The 15,992-nt window shown below is 33.3% G+C and overlaps 2 non-coding genes across 2 annotated transcripts; both read right to left on the bottom strand.

Moving 5' to 3' along the window:
• Positions 1-3,811: 3,811 nt before the first annotated feature.
• On the bottom strand, positions 3,812-3,885 carry Trnan-guu (transfer RNA asparagine (anticodon GUU)). The gene has a single exon. It is a non-coding gene; the product is annotated as a tRNA-Asn (tRNA).
• Positions 3,886-15,918: 12,033 nt separating this feature from the next.
• Positions 15,919-15,992, bottom strand: Trnan-guu (transfer RNA asparagine (anticodon GUU)). Its single transcript has one exon. It is a non-coding gene; the product is annotated as a tRNA-Asn (tRNA).

The following is a 15,992-nucleotide window of genomic DNA, read 5'->3' as shown; positions in this document are numbered from 1 at the left end:
ATTTTTTTAGTTTGATGTGTTTATTTAATCTAAATCATTTATTTGTGCAAACATTACTTAATATTTGTTTGTGCTTCAAATGTAAGATGATTTAACGTAAACTTGCTTCTAAGTTTGACTTATTTCCTTTTTTGGATGCTTTTGCAGTACCATTTATTTAAATCAGCTTGGGATTTTGCTATATAAATTGCATAAAAGTACTGAACTAATTAATTTCTAATTATTTCTACATTATACTGAATACATGCAATAAGGATAATCTTAGAGCTGTTTGCCTAACAACAACTGCTTGCCTGTCTCACCACAACTGCCTGCCATATAATAAAAGTATTTAGACGAAAAAAAAAACGGTTCTAAGATATTATTATCTAGATGAATATTATGGTTATCGTTTAGCACTGATGGTATCAACCAACACTCACAACAGACGGATATATTCCTTCTTTAGCTTAATGTTATTAAAAGGCGTGACAGCATCAATGAAATAAACAGGTCAATCTGACATTATCGCTTGTGGTCGCTTCACTTTGGCACACAAAGCAAACTCTAGTTCTGCTATATAATCCAGGAACACGGTTAGCTGAAAGGCGCAAACAAACTAATGATTCAAAGACGTTCATTACAAAATCACACATCAAACAATCTACACTAGCTGGGATAAGTATAACTCGCTGCCTGTTAAACGTATATGTTGAGTTATCTTTTATGTCATTTGATCCGCTATAGAAATAACTTATTCTACAACGCATAGACCAAGACGGAAAAGTTGTATGAATAGTTTATAAATCCGATTTCTTCTGTTTGTCATTAAGATTAGATTTAACTGATTATGCCCATTTGCAATCGTGTCTCTAAAGATTCCCTATAAACCATAGGTTAAAAGGGTTGCGTACAGAGACTGCGGGAGGTATTGATTTATTTGTATGAATTTTGTACTATATCTGTTTGATGCAGGGTAGTGGTTTAGCGGAATAGTCTGGAAACAGGCTTTGTATTTTATCCACAAATTGCCCCTTCCCCGTCCAGTAAAGGCTAAACATTTATTGAAACTTTTTTTCTGTACAGCATTTAGAATAATCTTTATTATACGTCCGAAAGGACGTATTATGTTATGACGCAGGTGTCCGTCTGTCCATCTGTCTGTCCGTCCGTTAGCAATTTCGAGTCCGCTTGGATGATTTCGAAGAAACATGACATAAATGTTCACCACATCGAGACGACGTGCAGAGCGCATGTTTTGGATGGTTCGCTTCAAGTTCAAGGTCACACTTAGAGGTCAAAGGTCATACGACTTTGTTTCCTGTCCGCTCTGTAACTCTTGAACTGCTTGTAGGAACTTTAAAGAAACTTGGTACAAAAGTTCGTAACATCGAGACAACCTGCAGAGCGCATGTTTCGGATTGCTCGCTTCAAGGTTAAAGTCACACTTATGGGTCAAAGGTCATACCTTTGGGCGTATATTGCTCCGCATTGCGGTGCTCTTGTTTCGTATGTTTACACTTGACAATTCAAATCTCATTCTTGCTTTGAAACGATAATCCAGCCATATAGGAAAATTAGACCCATCGATTTTTCGCATGAGTGAAAATATTTTATATAGCGTAAAGAAGGAGCCTTTTACTTTATTTAAATTTATGGGAAAAGTATTCTAGGTATTTTAGCTTTGCAAACGATGTGATAATATTCAATGCATTGTTTTTCTTTTGAATATTTTATTTTTAAAATGAATTTAAAAGAAAATGGTCTTTTTTTGCGTATACTTTATATCTGTCTATCTACAATTTGTAGATAGTAAAATATGGATAATTTGCTGAAATTTCTTCTGTTTAACAAAGTATAAATAGATTCGTATTTGCCCTTGAAGACCATTGCAAACGACTTAGTAATCTATATTTATTTAGCTATTGTTTCATATTAACTTCAGTTTTTTAGGTGAAGAAGAAAATGATCTTTTTTAAGCATTTTGCAGATGAGTATAGGTTTTTTTTTTCGTTATCAATCATGAACTCAAAGTTTGGGGGCCAGTAGGGGGACGGGGGCGCAGACAACTAAACCTAACCAGATTTTCCCTGAAAATTTTCGTACAACCAAAAAAAAAAAAAAAAGAAAAAGAAAACCAACAAAAAGACCCCCTCAAATCCATATCAGTACATCTCAATGCTCGTCCAAATAAAAAACCCAAAGCCATATCATCCCCCACACTCTCAAAATTGGGGGATGGGGCGGTCCACTGTCCCGCCTGCTCCTACGCCTATGGATATCTCGTAAACGAAAGGCTGATACAGTGCTTGCAGTTATAGATATGTAGATGTGAGTTTACGATTCCAACAAAATGGACACTGTTGCTATTAAATTATGTTGCTACATGAAAGTGTTCTTGAAATTGACCATCCCTATGAAGGTTTGTTATATCTCCGTTCTTCCTTATCAAATTAATATTATCACAGCTGATATCTTACTTTTAATTTCGCTGGGAACAAAATATCGCTATTGAAATCCTTTTCTGTCCATTGTCTATGTCGAAAAATGATAAGACAAGTCTTTAAACAATAAAGTGTGCCCGTAAAAACTCAAATTGCTTTCCTTAATGCAAAAATATAAAATATACATAATTTAAGGACGCTCGCTACAGTTTCGTAATTTTTTTCTCAATAATAGATTTTGATGAAATGTTTTGTATTAAAAGATCATGTTATGATGTATTGAAAAATGAAATAAAAATACTAGGTCACCAGCTTTGTTTCAATTTAATTTGCCCCTAGATATGGTGCTATTTTAAACATTTTCCTAAATTTCTGTAATCCTAAAATATATTTTAGTAAAGTACAATAATCAGCATAAATTTGATTATCTAAGCATTTTTATAACGGAAAACAATATATCTATTTGAAATATGCTCAGAGAAATCAAAAGAACATGATTTTGTAAAGAAAGGAATACTTGTTCAGCAGACCCAAGGGCTATTTTTGCATATTTTTGTCAGTTTTAAGTTGGTACTTCTGCTATTTTATCGAGTTTACATAATAGAATTTAATCAAACTCTGCACATACCTTTGGTTATGTCTACCTAATCTAAAACAAAAAGAAAATTGATAGGTCACCATATTAGATTTCGCATAAATCAAATTACAACGAAGTGGGATGTGGCGGGCATTTATACAACGCAGGTTGGTACGAAATACTCTTTCAGTGTTTGAGCAAATGACTTAGAAATATATATATAAAATTATCAAACGGCAGATTTCTTAATAAGCAGATTTTAAGGTGTTTCTGAAGCATTTTGATGGCATAGAACGATGAAAGTTTCCGCCTTTCTCCGAACAAAACCTATCGTTTACGAATGTACAGTACGGGATTAGAAACAGCTGTGACTCAATGCCGAGTTTGAGCGCTGGTATAAATAACAGACTCCAGTATATGTCGGATTGAAGCAATTTGAACTAAAAGTACTTTAAATGTATATATTTTGTAACCATGGTGATACTTACCCTAACCTTTAGTCAGTATATTATACATTTTGTACATTAAATGCTTAGAACATACAATAATTTGCGAATTTTTGCCGTACGCGACATTAGATGATTACTTCCGGGCATGCGCAGAAGACCGCACCAACTCTGCAGTGAGCTACATCGATCAGAAACACAACCAAATTGGCACGGTGTTGGGGTAAATTTATATCGACCCGTCCGGAAAAACTGTAGCGAGTGCCTTTAATAGCAATAGTGTTCATTTTGTGGTATTGAAAAAGTTAAATATGATTATAGGGATATGAGACAAATAAAATTTATATGAACAATAAAAATATATTCGTCCCTGGGTGGGCTCGAACCACCAACCTTTCGGTTAACAGCCGAACGCGCTAACCGATTGCGCCACAGAGACTTATATCTCATTATATTTGTGCGACATGTCAAGTTGTTTTAAATATCAAACGGTTTCATTAATGGTATAATCATATAATAATGTTGTTATTATGCATGCATAAAGTTCCAGATGTAAAAGGAATGTGTTCCCTGTCAAGAAGCTCATTCACGTAATGTGTGAATGTTTTCATATATTCTTTATGAGATAACAGTTAATTCAGCTTTGCCTTTATGTATCACTTATACATGTAAATTTTAGATATCTCACAATAATATGTCGTTCAAAGTACAATCTGACTAAAGTACATCTCCTATTACGCTACGCATAGGATCTGACAACGAGCTATTGATGGCCTCGTTCTGACAACCCTTCCGCTAGCCAATCAAAAGCTACCTTACAACATCCTGCAAGCTTTAAAACGCCTTGGGTTTTGATATCAACAATTTTTATGACAAAAGATGTCAGACAGCCGATTAGCTCAGTCGGTAGGGCACTAGCTTTGTAAACGAGAGGTCCCGGGTTCGAACCCTGGATTAACTGTAAATTTTTCTTACTCTTTGACATTCGAACAAGTTGTCTAATTGGTTCAAACAAATATAGATTTGCGAAAATGAATATAGCAATATTGGAAATCCAAAATATACAGAAGACGAATGTGAATGGGTCGTTCTCAGATCTTCGTTTAGAAGATCAAGTACTTTAGTCAGATTGTTCAAAGTATAAAAGAAAGACCGCACAAGAGTCCTTCGTGTACTTTGATTTTTGTAAAAATATAGTGGTTATAAAAAGTGCACCGGTAACGAGTAAAAATGTAAACATTGGACTCTGTCTAAGAATCATTGGAATGAATGAATGACAGTCAATCTTTGTCATAATACTGATTGGTATTATTTTATTTTATTGATAACATTCTATTCTCCTCAACTGATTAAATTAAGTAATTTATGTAACACACTGAAACGGGCGCACTTACAACTCGTTTAAATGGGTCAACCATGACTGGCCCAGTTTATAGGTTGGTCAGGGCTACAATATGTATTGTTTAGTAGTCGCAACTTGACCGCGATGGTTGACCTTTGGCTGATTATTCATATCGATTATTTCATTGTAGAAATAAGGGGTGATTAGGGTAGCCGTTTATATTTATATGGAATTAGTTTGTATACAGTGGAGTATGCAAAGAGATGAAGCGTTTTACGCACACTCCTTTTCAGTAATAGGTTGTGCCTCATTATGTATTATAATACAAAGGTCAACCATCGGGGTCAAGTTGCGTCCACTATATTTTGCCATGGAAATATTTCTATAAAATATATAAATGGACTGTACGAGGGGTGTTCCAAAAGTAATGTCACTTGCGTCGGTTCTCCTATACTGCAAATGTTCTGATCATTTTAACTTGCTCTGCCCTTCAAAATACTCTCCGTCAGCCTGAATACACCTTTTCAGCCGGTCAATCCTCTTTTGGAAGCATTGTTCATACTCTTCTATGGGAACACCCATCAGATACTGATAAACAGCAGATCCAAGGGCATTTCTCGATTTGTATCTCTTTCCAGACAAATGATATTTAAGTTTGGGAAACAGAAAATAGTCGCAGGGGGGCCAGGTCTGGCGAAAACGGAGGGTGTGGAAGGACGGTAACTTCTGACTCCAAAAACTCGGTCACAATGCGTGCATTGTGAGCGGGTGCATTATCATGCAAAAGTCGGAGGTACATAAGTCCTGTTTTGGGGCGGCGACTTTTGTAACATTTCTTCAATTTTCTTAGAACAAATTTTTTTATAGAATTTTCCTATAACCGTTCTGCCTTTTGGTACCGGAATTTGAATGATTGGACCCTTATGAGTGAAAAATTAAATACAAAACCTTCTTCACCGTTCGTATTCGTTTGGCAGTACTTGGGCGTCTCGCTTTTTTGGTGACCCAAATTCGGTTGGAATACTTCCGCTTTGGTTCAAAATAATAAACCCAGGTTCCATTACCAGTAACTATATTATCAAAAACCTTTTTGCTGTATTTTAGGTACATGTTCAGAAGTTTTTTTGCCATTGTTACACGGGTCCTCTTTTGTTCATCTGTTAACAAATGGGGTATCCATCTTGCATTTATTTTTCTAAGTTTTAGGTGTTTCTTCAAAATTCCATGAACTCGTGCTAACGATAAGTTTGTCAGTCGGGCCAATTGCCTTACGGTGAATCGGGCATCTTTTTTTTAGCAAATTGAGGATTTCTTCGATGTTACCTTTCGACGTAGTTGTTGCAGGACGATCTGTGCGAGCAGCATCTTTGAGTTGCTGCTGTCCGGTCCTAAATTTAGCTACCCATCTACTAATAGTCCTATGAGACATTTGACCTTTCCCATAAATGTCGCACACCTCACGGTGAATATCTACAAGCTTCATGCCGAGTAGCGACCTACCTTTTATGTAGGCCCTAATTTCAAGCACATTTTAGCTCTTTTCCCAGTCATTTTGTATAAAGTGTAATGATTACGCTATAAAGCAATGTACACTGTACCAAAGTCAGTGAACGTGTGAGCGCGATATTTACCTATGTTACGATCCAGTGATCGTTCTGTCGACTGGAGGTGGTTTTGTGTACACATGACACGATTTCCGCGAAATAAAACACAAATGACATTATTTTTGGAACACCCCTCGTACATGTCCACATGTACAAAACAGATATAAGCAAGTAGATGCGACATTCAGAAAATAGTTTAAACCTGAACGATCGTCCTTGTTTCGCTTATCATGAGCAACCAACATTTTGGTTAACTGCCGAACGTGCTGTCATGGTATAATGCTAACCAGCTGTGTTTTAGAATTTTTTGTTTTTAACAAACAAGTCCATTTTCCGAAACGTGATATGTAATATTGATGTCTATTAACCTTATGTGACCATTTTTAGCATTTTGCTCTACTTGACACTCGAGAAGTAGTAAAATTTCAAATTAAGGTTTGTTTATCGTGTCCTCATTTAAAGTGATTGTTTTTGGTTTAAGTCTATAGACTGATACAGTAAACTGACATGTTCCAAAAGTGTGTACCTGGATGCAATGGACAAAATAAAAAGCACACTTTGAAGAAGTGACATTTAATAAAAACAAAATAACACAATATCATATGAAGTTTATTAGTTATGCACATATAAATGTACAATATTGCTGATTTGTCAAATATCATCTTTTCTATCGTTAACGCGAAGAAGAAGAAGAAGAAGAAGAAGAAGAAGAAGAAGAAGAAGGTCTTTTCTATTACATTAAACTTTTAGTCCTTCGGTGTACAGAAATGTGTGCCTTGGCGATAGCAAAAATATAACGGATGGAGAATAGTTCAGGTTGATGAAATTTAAAGCTATTGTAATTATCACAAACTTTACCATTTATGTACAAAGAAGGGTAATACAGTCCCTGGCTCGCGGATTTTGCTTTTTCGCGTTACCACCGGCATAAATATTTGCCTTGAGTGGAAAATTGCGATGATTTTTTCACATTGAACGTCTGTTGACAAGAGCGAAAAACCGCGATGATTATATAATACACCGCAATAAAAGTATCACTAAATGCCCGCAGCGAGTCACGAGGAATAATCTCAGCGGGTCGCGGTGAATTGCGATGGATCGCGGTGAACCACCGGCAATCACCGCGAAATCCAGGTAAATTTTGTAGGTTAAATACATATAAACTCTCTACTGTTGTTACATGTATAATTGCATTAGTTTTTTTCTGTTAAAATGGACAAATAATAGGGTTTAAGAACAAATAAATAAAATTAATGTTGATATGTAATCATTTCATTAGTTTAATAATTTATCTATAGTATTTAACAAATTAAAATTTATTCCTATCTTACCTTCTGGATAAATTTCAAAATTTAAACGTAGGGCTTGGCGTCGCAATTTTGTAGTTTTAAGTTGAAATTTATTGATTTCCTGTAGAGGATAAATGTTTATATTCATTCGCAAAATAAAACAGAAATATAAGTAATATATAGCATTTCACAAAAACTGTCTCATGTCATTGTGGAGTACCGAGGTAGGAGAAACAAAAAATGACCCGTTTCACACTTGCAGGAAGTGTCACTTTTCATACTGTTTATTGTCATCAATATTTTAAGCATAGTCAAATACTGTATGATAAACATATTTGACACTTGAAACTTTTCTATTTTTGTAAAGAAGCAGTTGCACAATGTGATATGTATTATCAACAGACATTATATCAGGCATTTTTCTTTTATAGAATACTATATAAAATATATAAAGAAATCATTGTTTAAGTACTTTCTAAGTAAATCACTTTACATTTCGGCAAGGATGGTCACCTGTTTTTACCAAATTAGTTTTAAATATAATTTTATAATAAAATTTTATTAAATCTTTAGGCATAATAAAAATCAGAAATAAGAGTCTCATGTCCAGAAATTAGACCGTGTTTTGAAGAGTATTGTCCCTTGATTATTAAGCCAGATCGGTTAAATTTGGTTGTTTCCCTTTATACCATCTTAACGCGAGTATCGACTTTTGTTAATCTCTCTTATCTTGATAATCTTGACCTTACACTGGTTTTGTTAATTAGGGGTATTGCGACAACATTGCGAAACTTTTTACACAAGCGGAGTTTATACATTGCCCGAGGCAATTTGCAGTGTATTCCTCAAATTGGTGATTTTGAATGATAATCGGGTTTTTGTTTCAAAATTGAGAGCCGGGAAGGATATTCCCATTTTAGATATATATTTAAACTTTTGATTATATCTTTTAAGGGCAAAATATATGTGAATCATAAATTAAAAGTTAATGAATTAAAAAATAATTTTTGAAATTTAAATATTTTTATTCAAACATGTAATTTTAAATAACAGTTTTAACCTAATTTGACAAAGACGGAATTAGATCAACGTACATGTTTATTACCTGATATACATAACATTCTTATTTCTTCAAATTGGTGATTTTGAATGATAATCTGGAATTTGTTTAAAAATTGTCAGGAAGCATATAATTCCCATTACTCAACGTATTTTTAAAATGTGTATTTAATGACCTCCAGATTTGGCTAAAAATAATCTTTCTCTCAAATTGAAGTTTGTTAATACTAGAAGATGTGTTTTTGTGTCTAAAATATTTCGTCGAAACCAATAGCGCTATAGCGGAATAAGTGAATTATGACTTCAAAATATAGATTTTTTTTCGTAATCGAGACAGTTCACCTTGAGTAAAGCGTTACAATCGCTTTTCGATTTTCATCATATAGAAAAACAGCAAATTCTCAAGTATTTCCGTAATATATAGTTACACTTTGTCAGTAATTAAGTTTTAAAGCCTTCTTAAGAAATATAGCATTTATTTCCAGATATCTATAAAAGTATTTTTTCTTGTTGTCGAACGATCTGGAGGATAGTCCCTTTAATTTTTAAAATATTATTATGAGGGCGAAATATATTATGTATTTCGGGTCTCCTTGAAAATGTGTCTTTTCGATTTAAAAAAAGTTTTTAAATATTATGGATCCGTGGCCTATAAATGCATTTTACTTTACAATAATGTGAATTTGTATTTTGAACCGTAAGATAAATTATCAAAATTTATAACTCCATATCCATAATTTAGATTTTAACTTTAAAGTGTTTATGCAAGATCGAATGATAAAGTTAATTACAAAACGCATACGTTAAATTGTTAATGAAAGAGCCGTAATAATTGTCCCTTTAGGCCGCGGGGCATGTCAGACAAACAGATACTAATCCAATTAGAAACGGTAATAAACAGAAATATGTCAGCATTCGGTTAACTTATTGTCAAACACGTTATTTGACTTTATCATACATATATAATCATTACAAAAAGATAAATAAGAAATTTTTAACAACAATATTATAATACTTACAAACAAGAAACATAAAATTTACAACCGACCCAATGGACTTGTTATATTTACATGTACAATATTCAAGTTTAAATATGAACATGTAGTTTTATGTTAATCAACTTTATGTTATGTTACGTTTTAATGCAATAAATAATTCTGGTAGTGAAAATGGTATTAAATGAATTAAAAAATGGAATATTCTTATTTAAACATGTAATTTAAAATAACTTTATTTTTATTTAATCTGACAAAGTAATGACATTAAACTCGGAATTAGATTGACACACATGTCTATCTAATTCAGTTTATCCGGTGTCATCAGTACACGTGTACTGTGATGGGCAAAATTTTCCAAATTAGTAAAATCAGTGATATTCAAACGTTTAGGGAAGCAAGAAGACATAAAAATAATTTAAAAATAAACTCATTGAAAGAAAGATTAACTTTTCTAGTTTACTTCAATAACTTAGTAAATGTTGTGAGATGATTATAAATATAAGAATAAATCATTCTAAAAGACCATGTAAAGCTTAAAATATGTCATTTCCTACAGAAATCAATGGGACTCGGGATCAAAATTAGTTACTTATTTCAAACGCTTAGGGAAGCAAGAAGATCATATTTTATTTTATTAAAAATTATATTGAAAGAAAGTACAAATATTGCAGATTACTTCAATAACTTAATAAATATTGTCAGATGATGCTTTTGATGTCATTTGATGTGTTAAAGATTTTCTCCTTCTATATTTCAATAGGCGTAAATTGACCGATAATGGCTAATCGATACACCCGATAACCTGTTAGATTTCTGGGTATGTTGTGTTTTCGTTTTCGGCAATGGCCGACTCGTATTTTATCCAATTTTAGCTAGTTTTAACAGTTTTAACCAAATTTTACACAGTTTGTACATATTGTACATAGAACAGAAACAAAGGTAATAAAACCTTAATAAGAAATAACTTTAAGAAATTCAGTAGGAATCACAGGCAGTAAATATTATTTAAAGTAAAGTTAGGCCAGCATTTGAAGATAGATGTTAGGGACCTATGGTGACATAAACAACATACAGAGCAGGGTAATAGGTATAAGAAAGAAGTCACCATAGGAAAATCCAGTAGTGAGGAAGTACAGTAAACAAGCAGACGACGACAGGCAACCGAAAGCAGGCAACAGGTAAACAGGTAAATTTTAGTTAAGAATTATACCGTGAAATTGAGGTGTCCCGTACACAGGAAATGCGTGTAGAGCTTTTATTATCCAAAAGATTTGCTTCAAACTTTCCACATCGTTAAAAGATAGATACAGCAAGATTGTCAGGGCATTTTCATTAATGTATAAACATTAAACTAAACAAAATTACATAAAAACGGTCGATTTTCAGTAAAATTACCGGTAAAATTACATACCGCGCGGTCGTAAATAGCTATTATGTCTAAAAAGTAAATAAATTGAAATCAATGCGGAAATTAAATTTGAACTTTCGGCTAGAAAAGGCAAAAAACAGAATTAAAAAATCTTTAATAATAAAAAAAAAATGCCGTCAATTTAAAAACATACAGTAAAGCGAAATTGTAACCATAATGCGAATAGTAAAGTACATGGAGTAACATATTTATCGATATGACATATACACGTGGCGTGTAATCTAAAAATAAAGCTGTGAATGGAAGGTATCGGACGTAAATACATTGTTGTTATAAATGTGTTTTTAAAGTTTTAATATATTTTAAATGTTTTAAAGTTAGTGAATAAAATAGTAGTGCATACACTTCAGCTTATGAGCAGTGGCAGTCTTTTTCTTGCGTAACGTAACAAATTTCACCAAACTGTTTCCAAAATAAATATAACAAAACAATGATGCGAAAAAAAAGTAAAATGGCATTATAATTGTATTCAAAGCGCATCTATAGCTTATCAGTGTTGTATATCTCTGTGTTGTTTTAACGCTCTTTATTTAGTGGCAGTTCGGGGCCAGTAAAATGGACAGATGGATCGCTTTTTTTTCTAATTTCATAAAAAGTTAGTTTATATAATGAAAACATACGTATTTCTGTTGGAGTTTAAAGCATTGACTTAAAAATATTTTTATGATATTTATTTTGCATCCATGGAAAATGTATCTGTTATCATGATAAATATTTCTAGTTTTTATTAAATCAATCACTATTATTGCAAATGTTTCATGAACATTATCGGGTAGAAAGTCAATTCCGTTTTAAATGCAGATACTTTATATACATGATTATAAAATCATTTTCGATTTTTTTTTAATTTAACTATGTAACACCTTCAACGCCTTATTTACATGTAGCAGACTTGATCACTAAAATATTACAGAAAGCTGTAAATATATGATTTTTAAACTCGTAATCTGATAATATCTGAACAAAAAATAAATTCACTATATAATTGAGCCGCGCCATGAGAAAATCAACATTGATAGTGACTTTGTGACCTCGCAGTCTAGACAGGATTCAAGCTGTTCGCTTTCATAACCTACTGCAGTAAGAGAAACAGTTAGCGAACAACACAGATCCTGGTCAGACCGCGCGGATGCGCAGCCTGGTCAGGATCCACACTGGTCGCAAAGCTACTTTGTTGGTTTTCTCAAGGCGCGGCTCATATTATGCAAAATCCCGGAAAATAATAGGATATAAGATAACGAAGTGAAATCTTCAGTTACCTCATCGTTAGTTCTAATAAGTCCTTTAATTCCTGATCAGTTTCTTGTTATCACACAAGTATTTTACAAGAAAATGCGAAATTTAATTCGTCCGTTGACGAAGTGCCATTATAGGTTACTTTTTAATTCCAGCGTAATTCTATAACTTTTAAGTTAAACACAGTATCACAACTATGTTGAACAATGACAAGTCTTTAATTTTCACGTGTACCTTGACTAGTAGCATTTTTATCGGGTAACGAACTGATCAGTAGAAAATTTAGAACATGACATGAAACACTCAAATAAGTAATCAACTATAGTTAAATTCATATCTCGGAATTAAAACAAATGGGCATCATTGAATTTGGGGCAATTGCCGACCACAAACCGTTAATGAATGAAATCAAATTTTCGTTGTGTGATGTATTTTCGCAACTCAGCCATCAACATCAATTACTTCAACATAAATAGTGTTTTATTAAATATTGTTGCAATATTATTCAAAACCAAAATCATCTAGTTAAAATGAATTAGTAATTATAGTATATGAGTTCAATGAAATTACATAACGCCGGAATTTTAAAAGCAATGACAGTCTTTTGTGCATTTATGAAATTATAGAATTTAATGGAAATTACACTTGAAATAGAATAGTTAGAAGATATAAATGCTTGCAAAATACAAAATATTATTTATTTTCATCTTGTCTAAATGAATTAACAAATTATACAGTAGTACATGTATATATACATGTATTATACAAGTTCAAAGACATAATGATATTAAATTTCATAACCCTGATGTTTTAAAAATATAATCCTTGCATTTATTAAATTATATGAGTTAATGGAAATAACACCTGAAGTGGAAAAGTAAGAGGAAATAAATGATTCAAAAATATAAAAATTGTTTAATTTCTTCATTTCCTATCCCATCATAGTGTTGAAATTTTAAATTAACTGTATACATAACAACAAGCTACTGCATTTACCTGTAAATCGCGGCGATTCATCGCAATTCACCGCGAACCACCGGCACTTCATCGCGATGCGCCGCGACCATCATCGCGGGACACCGCAATCGATTTTATTGCATTTGGTCGCGGCGGACGCTGTTAAGGTATTAGGCCCCTAATAGTAATGTTTGAAAAATGGCATTTCCTTGGTATATTCTTACAGCTGACCATGCTTCCCACTGTGTTGCAAATTTTTAAAAACTTTTACCGTGCCGTATTTTATAAATTTTGTGTAATTTATGGTATTTCCTCAAGCTCAAGTAGAGACAAATTTGAAAGTGGCGACCTTTATCCAAAACGTTTGCAGATAATAAATTATACCATTATTTTTTATGAAAGAATCATCAAACTATTGGTAAACAATTATAAAACTAAATCAAAGGCCTGAATGGCCTGAGTCGGCTAATGATTGATGTACTGACAGTATAGTCTACCAGTCTCAGTTTGTTTTTAGTTTTTTTTTCTTAAAATTTCATAACACAGCTCGATATTTACCCAAAATATTATATCCGGATACGATTACACTTTTCTCCAGTTTGAACAATATATTTTACAAATTGTGATGATACGAAGACATTTAGCAGCAATTGGCAGTATCTGACATTGAAGTTTACGGTTAAATTACCTCTTATTTAAATCTTTTCATAAAAAAGTTGTTTTGTTTCGCCAAACATAGACGATCTACTTTCGATTTCAAAAACTACAAGAAAATACAATTTAATGTTTCGCCGATTTGTTTATTTCTCGAAAAATAAGAATTAAAATCATTTTTAATATCTGTAGTAACTAAACAAACCAGTAAGAGCTTCTTCTTCCGATAATTTATCCGTTTACTGACTGCAAAATTCATGTGTGTGTGTAGAAGCCAACGCATAGTTTATAGAAATCATACGATGCGTGTATACGTTCAATGTGGGAGAATTAAGGCTGATCGGGATCGGCTATGTTACCTAACGCATCCAGACGATTCAGATTTTGTTTTTAAAAAAGCATTGTGTGCATTTCTGTAATTTTATATACGTTTAGAAATTATTAGACATGCGTATTTGTATTATTTCTATACGTAATTTACGCTAATACGCATCTTATCTGGAGCCCTGTGGAACTATTTTTTGTCTTTCGCTGGATGTTACGCAAGCTTTGTAAGCCTGCGCAATTCATAAAATGCACATTTATGCTTAATGAGTTACATTCGAGTATTGCACAATTACAAGTCATAAATATGACAGATTACATGGTATATTGGTCATAGCAAAGGGAATTCACGCAACTTAACTTCATTCTTGCAGTGAACTGTTTGAAGTTTGAGAAATCTAATGGAACTACATCGCTTCACTGTGTTATTTGGTCCATTTAGACTTAGAGAATCGCTGGATAGCAAGGACTCGTCAAAACGATTACATCGTTTAGCCGACTCAAAAGTAGAAGTGTCAGTATCATTTTTTCTAGGGTGCCTCAAGTAAACGGATTTAATGAGACAGAATTCTATCTCCAGCATTGAAAAATTAAGGTCGAATCCTGCTGGTCTGTTTTGAAGTTTGCTCACTTCATTCAAAAATAACTGTGGGACAGAAGTAAAACCTACCTACATTTCTTCAACAAAATGTAATCTAAGGAATGCAGGCAAATTAGAGAACTTTTACCGCACGTAACTCAGTATTTTTAAAGATGTCTAACTCTACCCCTTCTATTTCAGAGGTAAATTCGCTATAAACAGGAAGAAATCGCTTATCAAATGAATATTTTCCACTTCTGTACAATAAATCAATAACAAGTCTTGAAAGAAGTTAAAACTTACTAGAAAAAAAAAAGAAAAATAAGAAAAAAAAACTTGGGTCCCAGTGGGGCTTGAACCTACGCCCCCCTTAAAATTGCAGTCAAAGTAGGTGTATTGTAGAAACTGAATACTCTTCAAAAAGGAAATACTCTATTATGGGCCTAATACCTTAAATGTATTGCGGAGATGCATGAAAAAACCCGCATCCCCGCGGCTCAGGAAATTGTCCGCGCTAGGGTCCAATCGCGGGGAAGCGCGGACTTTGAAAAATCCGCGAGCCAGGGACTGTATTTGACCTTAGTAGATGCTTTTTGGCCGGACAAATGAAATTGATAGATAATATACGTATTCATGACATTTTGTTTTTCGTTTACGAGTTTGTAATAATTTACTAATTTTATAATCATTTAATTTCTAAAAACCATTTAGTGCACACACGCACACGCACACACACACACGCACGCACGCACGCACACACACACACACACACACACACAATGAAAATAGTGCTCGCTTTGCTAAATTTAGCGTGATAAGACTCTAATGTTGGCAAACCCTACCTGTGTTTCAGACCCTTCTGTTTCAGTATATGTAAGTTGAATTAATCATACATTTCTGAATTTGTTAAAATAAACTTGCCACTCCACTCTATGATTTGTGAATTTGTATTGAAATTTAAAGAAATAATAAACGATTGACGTAAAAGTAAAATATATTTCGTCCCTGGGTGGGCTCGAACCACCAACCTTTCGGTTAACAGCCGAACGCGCTAACCGATTGCGCCACAGAGAC

This window comes from Mercenaria mercenaria, chromosome 1 (assembly GCF_021730395.1).
Source record: "Mercenaria mercenaria strain notata chromosome 1, MADL_Memer_1, whole genome shotgun sequence".
Classification (NCBI taxonomy): Eukaryota; Metazoa; Mollusca; class Bivalvia; order Venerida; family Veneridae; genus Mercenaria; species Mercenaria mercenaria.
This window is presented reverse-complemented; position numbering and strand designations above follow the sequence as displayed.